Source organism: Juglans microcarpa x Juglans regia, chromosome 6D (genome assembly GCF_004785595.1).
Source record: "Juglans microcarpa x Juglans regia isolate MS1-56 chromosome 6D, Jm3101_v1.0, whole genome shotgun sequence".
Taxonomy (NCBI): domain Eukaryota; kingdom Viridiplantae; phylum Streptophyta; class Magnoliopsida; order Fagales; family Juglandaceae; genus Juglans; species Juglans microcarpa x Juglans regia.
This window is the reverse complement of record NC_054604.1, coordinates 14946220-14952327: the sequence shown is the minus strand read 5'-3', so window position 1 is coordinate 14952327 and position 6108 is coordinate 14946220. Positions and strand designations below refer to the sequence as shown.

General features: G+C 36.9%; 1 pseudogene; it reads right to left on the bottom strand.

Annotated features, from left to right (window-relative positions):
• Positions 1–996: 996 nt before the first annotated feature.
• LOC121235405 lies at positions 997–5456 on the bottom strand (annotated as a pseudogene).
• Positions 5457–6108: the final 652 nt, after the last annotated feature.

The window sequence follows — 6108 nt, the reverse complement described above, 5'->3', positions numbered from 1 at the left end:
AACATGCAGAAAAAAAATATTTTACCTGTGAAGAATTAAAACAAAATAACATGAACAAAATAAATAAATAAGAAAATCAATAATAAAAAAAAAGAGTTTGATTGGGTCCGGGTGTTATAGGATGAGTGTTTGAATTGTAACTCTTATCAAATCTTGTTCATATGATAAGATAAGAGTTTACAAGAGTCATAGGCATGTTTCGAGTTTTAGAGTTAGTTGAAGAGATAACGATACAAGCCTTATTTAAACTCAAAGAAATTGAGAAGAAGTAATCTAGTCCAAAATGTTCGTAGATAGTGAACAACGTATTTGACTAGGATTTTGGATAAACATATCAGTAGAGTCCTTATCCAAATCAATTACAAGATTACCTATTTGTAGAGAAGTTGGCTGAGGGTTTCAAGAAAACTTGAACAACACATATTCACAAGTGTTTAGAGTTTGAAGATTTGGGTAGAACTTCAAGAGATTGTGAAAGAGAAAATTCTTGAGAGAAGGACTTTCTAAAACGCTCAATCCGTGAGATTGAGTGAGAGCATACTCCAAAGGGGAGTTGTCGTGTTCGAGTTCAATCACTGGAGGTTCTTGTAGGAAAGACAAAGATTGGGAGCGTTAAAGGTTCTAACTACCTACTACGATAGAAGATAAGCGGGTCATGTGTCTTGGGTAAATATGTCTAGTTACAAAGGTTTTGTAAACATTTTACTTGTAGAACTCTCAATTAATAAAATTGGCTTTCCTGGGTTTGGTTGCCCTGTAGGATTTTATCTTTGAAGAGTTCTTCAAAGGGTTTCCCTTTGTAACCAAATTATGGTGTTCTTAATACTTTATGCTGGTTATTATTCCATGCTAATAGTTTTTTGTTTAGCATTAACGTGCGTTACAGGGATACTTGGATAATTTCAATATAAACCTTAAAACAAGCTTTTCTGATGAAAACTGAGCATTACAGTTCTCATGCCTAAAAAGGAAAAAATTGAAAGCTAAAATGGCAACTTTATAATCCTACATTCATGCTCCGACTGGTTTAGCAGGCACCTCCACCATAGCCCCATCTGCGGGCCTCTCCACCTTGACACCGACATCATCTGAATAGTCACTGTGAACTACACGCACGATCATAACCGACAAGTTATCGCACGAGCTTCCATATGTAGGATTCAAAGCTCAAAAGTTTCAGAAAAACATGTTAACAGACAAGGGTAACCTTTACAAAGTTATTGATTGGAAAAGTGTGACCTTTATGAACTCTTGGATCATCTCTATTGTGCTCATGCTACGATACATAGATTTATAGATAGATAGATAGATAATTTGACTCAACTCCATCAACTTTCCAAGATCAAATTGTGGAGCCTTCTGGATCTTGACTTTCCAAATAAACACATTTCGTAGAGGATAGATGCTTGAGGTTGCCTTCTCGATCTCTTTGCCAATTGACTCGGGGATGAACTTGCGAACCAACTCTTTGAGATTACAAGACGATGCCTGGTTGATCATGATCTCTCTCATCTTACGACGGATCTAACATGACCAAAGCAAAAACTTTATATGTACCACTCGGTTGAATAAACACCTAAATATCGCATTCAGTAGACAAAACAATCAAAATAACAAACACATGGATGGATTTAACAACCAATCTTAATGAATAGAAATAGACATCGGGAAAAGGATTAGTAGGGATATAAGATAGTGTACTTCATCCTTTATATTATCTGTTATTGCATTTATCAAGCACGTCGACAACGAATCAAATCATTTAAGCCAGTAAGTTAGAGAATCTTTTACCAGAAAATTATGCAAAACACAAACTCAATACAGAATAATGCAGTATAAGTCTTCCTAGATACAATCTCTGCTCTATTTGATGATAAATAGTTATATAGGTATCTAGTTAACTATCATGATAACCTAGTTAATATCACCTGTCTAATATGGCTGGACTGGGCATAACAAGTCCTCTTGACTTGGTTTTGCACCTCTTAGTAAATCCAATGCACAACATCCTCAAACTGTAATTGTCGGTAGTCTTCACGTTCACACCCACGTGAGCCTCAATCATTGTCTGCCATTTCCTTACCAAAGACCTCAATTTGTCTGTGGTAAAATCCATTCCCTGAAATATTTGATTTTTTTTTTAAATGTAAGTTTGTTTTATCATTAAAACTAGCACTAACAATGTTTTTCTTTGATCGAGAAATATAACAATTAAAAAAGCATAACACTAACAATGTTGTACACCAATGAAACTATACTACATAACCATACCCGGAAATTGGTTAGGACATTCCTCCCTTGAACATCCTCAGCTCTCAATCTGATCTTTCTGTAAGCATGATCCTCATGATCCTGAAGATCGGCCATTGATATCTCAAAGACTCTATGTTGAGCCCTTCAGATGCAATCTAGTAAAAGAGACAACAGGGGCATGTGTAGATACATAGATAAACATATATCGGCAATGTCTAAACACATTAAAAGCTTAATGGTTGTGGAGGATTAAAAAAGTATGCTCATCATCAACATGCATAGGAAAGATAACAAAAGAATCATATCAAAATCACATTAGGGAGGAGAAGCACATAAAGGCAAGGATGTCACAACCAGAGTCGAAGTCATATATATTCCAGAGACTTCGATCAGAAAGGGAATCACTGACTTTAAAATATAATGTCATTAAATTACATCTAGTCATGTGTCAATGAACAAGAATTACTTAACAATCAACCAAATCGGCCAACTACTTGAGCTAAAACAACGCATATAAATTGATTGGACAAGCCATAGCCAAAAACATTCAAAGAAAGATTGCATCTTTACAGCCGATATAGTGACGATATCCAGGCAGCCAAAATTTGAACTCTATTTCATATCCAATATTTTCTTGTCAAACAAACAGCATAAAATGAATGGAGAAAATAAATGACTAAAAGAGATACCTTGGTACCTTGAGTCCGAGTAACGAGGGTTTTGCCACATTTTTTTTACTGCGAACACTGAAGGCACCTTGATATCGTACCAATCCTTTTTCGCAAATGGTTGGCCCTATTCATATATACAACTCAAATGCTCAAGAAAGAAATGTAAAGGGCAATAACAAAAATGAGTAATATAAAAAAAGTAGGAAGATAAAACTCACGCCTTCTTCTTGCCTCCCTTCTTTCCATTGGAAATCCTTTTATTCTTTCTGTTCCATACAGACACCAAAACAATTAACGCCTCACAAATCCACGGATCTTATTTCACATGGAGAGATAATGAAAGAAATAGAGAGTATAGCCGACGACCATATTAGTCTCATTTCTATCATGCAAACGGTTAAGTATCCACCATTTTGCCAGTGCATTTGGCTCAGATGGTCCATCTCTTGCATTTACTTCAAGCCTTTTCAGGTCAACGATTGTTCATTAACAAATATTACCAGTAGTATTGGTAAAAGAAAAGAATAAAAACATGGATATAAAAAGCTTATTTGAAGATCTTTAACTTTATTGAAGCATTCTGAACCTATGGGAAATGGAATGACTCACAGTGTAATTTAAAAGAGTAGTCATGAGTGCTAAGGCATACATTGGCTACTTGTTAAGTGAAACTGGGTTTATAAGTGATTCTAAAATATTTACCAACCTTTTTGAGGTTATAGCATTGATATGGCTAGCGCTTTCCCTAGATTGTTATATCTGTTATTAGAACAACTCAGTGAGGCCAGCCATGCGTTTCTAAGCACTATATTGCTATGACTTTGATGAAAACGTCATGAATTTAAGAGGGAGATTTTGTAACACCTCAATCCCACATTGAGAAAAGACATGACTCACATGGTTCAAGTCATGAGCACTAAATCTCACATTGGCTACTTACTAGGTGAAACTAGGCTTTCTAAGTGATTATATGGAAGTTTCAAATTGACTAGTCATTTTAGGGGTTATTAGGCATATGTGGCCAGCACTTTCTCTGAGTAGCTACATATCCAACACACCTTGACCGATAACTATGAAAATTCATAACTCTATCAACACCTAATTGCTTTCTAAAGAACCTTGTGATCGATTGTAATTGGCTTCAAGTAACTTGAGGAATACAACGATTCAAGAAACCAAAAACAACAACAGTAAGAATGACAGTTCCATATATGACAATATAGATCATATCAGCTTCTAGGCCAGCATAAGAACATTTATAAATGCTTGCCATTTATTTTAAAAACAACAACAGTAAGAATGTTCCCATTTTCTGGCAAAAGCAAGAACTTTCAGCCTGTGAGCCGCCAAACACAAGCTAGTAATTTAGGTTAAAGTCTAATGTACAAGCAACCAAATCAGACATTCACAGAGTAAAAATACATACGATGCCAAATTCGATGGGATTTAGGTTTTGTTTTTTTCGTTTGCTTTTTGTCTCAGATTAGGTTCATGTCAAACACTAGCTTTCCAGCCGTTCTTGTGAAAGAGAGAGAAACAAAATCTTGCAACTATTTTAGCCAAAGTTTACACTTTGGTTTGCACTCACAAAAGAACATGAACAACCATATACCTAAATGAGTTTTAGATCGATATTTTCCAATTTTCAACAAGATTTAAGGTCTGCCTTCTAATGCTGTTCATCTAGGGCAAAGCACTATATTGTCGCAAGTCATGACTCCCGCTTGAATTTCCAACACCGCAAGCCTCTGTTTTGGAAATCTCTAGATTCTGAAATACAATGGATTGCGGTTTCTGCAGAGCTGCGCCGTGGAGGAAGGCAGCGAACAGTGGGTATAGGAGCTTGAGCGAGATCCATGAGGGGGCGAGTAGATCGACGGTGAGAGAGAGGGAGAGCTTCAGTGGAGGGGCTGGGGACCATTAGGGGTATAGTTGGAGGTGGTGTAACGGCTGCGGACGTGGCTGCATTGGGAATCTGAGGGAGAAGAGAGAGGGAGATCTGCGGGAGAGAGTGTCACAGGTGCAGTGGGCAAGGCTTGAAGAGGGTGACTAGAAGAAGGGAAATGTAATCTGTGTAGAAGGTGAATAACGGAATTAACATATTGGGAATAACAAAAATAACGGAATGAAGTCCTTTAGTGAAACAAAGCGTTTAGCTCTTTATAATTTGCGTTTTGAGTATTAGAGTATTGCACTGTTTTTCTTCTTCACAACTGCTTCTATAAAAGCAGGAGTGATCACGTAATTGGCATCAAGAATTTAAGTGAGATCATTTTCTAGAGGTTGGGAATCCCTCGAAGATTCTCTGCAAGATTCGCCATGGAATCTTGATCATACTTTGTGAGTTCTTTTTGTGTTTGTTTGTTGCTTTCCTCTGTGTGATTGGCAGTATCTAGAAGAACCTTACAAGTGGTAATAGTAGTAGTCGATCTTGGGGGAGGTTATGAGAGGGTACTCGTGCCACCAAGAAAGGTCAGCAAGAAGGTTATCAAAAACAACAAAGAACTGGTTCAAAAGTAATTGGAGAACCATCAGCAAGCCATTAATGGTATGGTAGAAAGGTTAGAACAATTTTCTGACATGTTGTGTTCTTTAGTTGAAACTGTTAATGAAAACTCTTGTTGTGATAGAGAGGTTTTTAATGAGCCTAGAGGTTAGGAGGATAGGCCTGTGTTTCAGAGGAATTTTCGATTAGATTTCCAAGATTTGTTGGTATTGATCCTACGGGTTAGGTCTTTAAGGCCAACTAGTACTTTGATTTTTATAAAGTACCTTTCCATAAAAAATTAATGGTGGCTTCACACCATATGAAAGGGGAAGCATTGGTTTGGTACCTAGATGCTTTAGATTCGGGGCAGTTTAATTTTTGAGAATCTTTAGTTGTGGCAATGCAAGTCAAATTTGGACCATCCACTTATGATGATCCAATGGAAGCATTAACCAGACTAAAACAAACTACTTCTGTTAGTTTGTATAAATCTCAATTTGAAGCCTTGTCAGATAGGTGGAAGGGCTTGTCAAATAGCTTAGCTGCTTTGTTAGTGGATTGAAAGATGAGATAAGGCTGCCTGTCAAGATGTTTAATCCACTAAATCTTGGAGCTGCTTTTGGTTTAGCTAAGATGCAGGAGGAGTATGTGTTATCCTCGAGGAAATCTTGGAGACAGATTGGGCATTATAGTGAT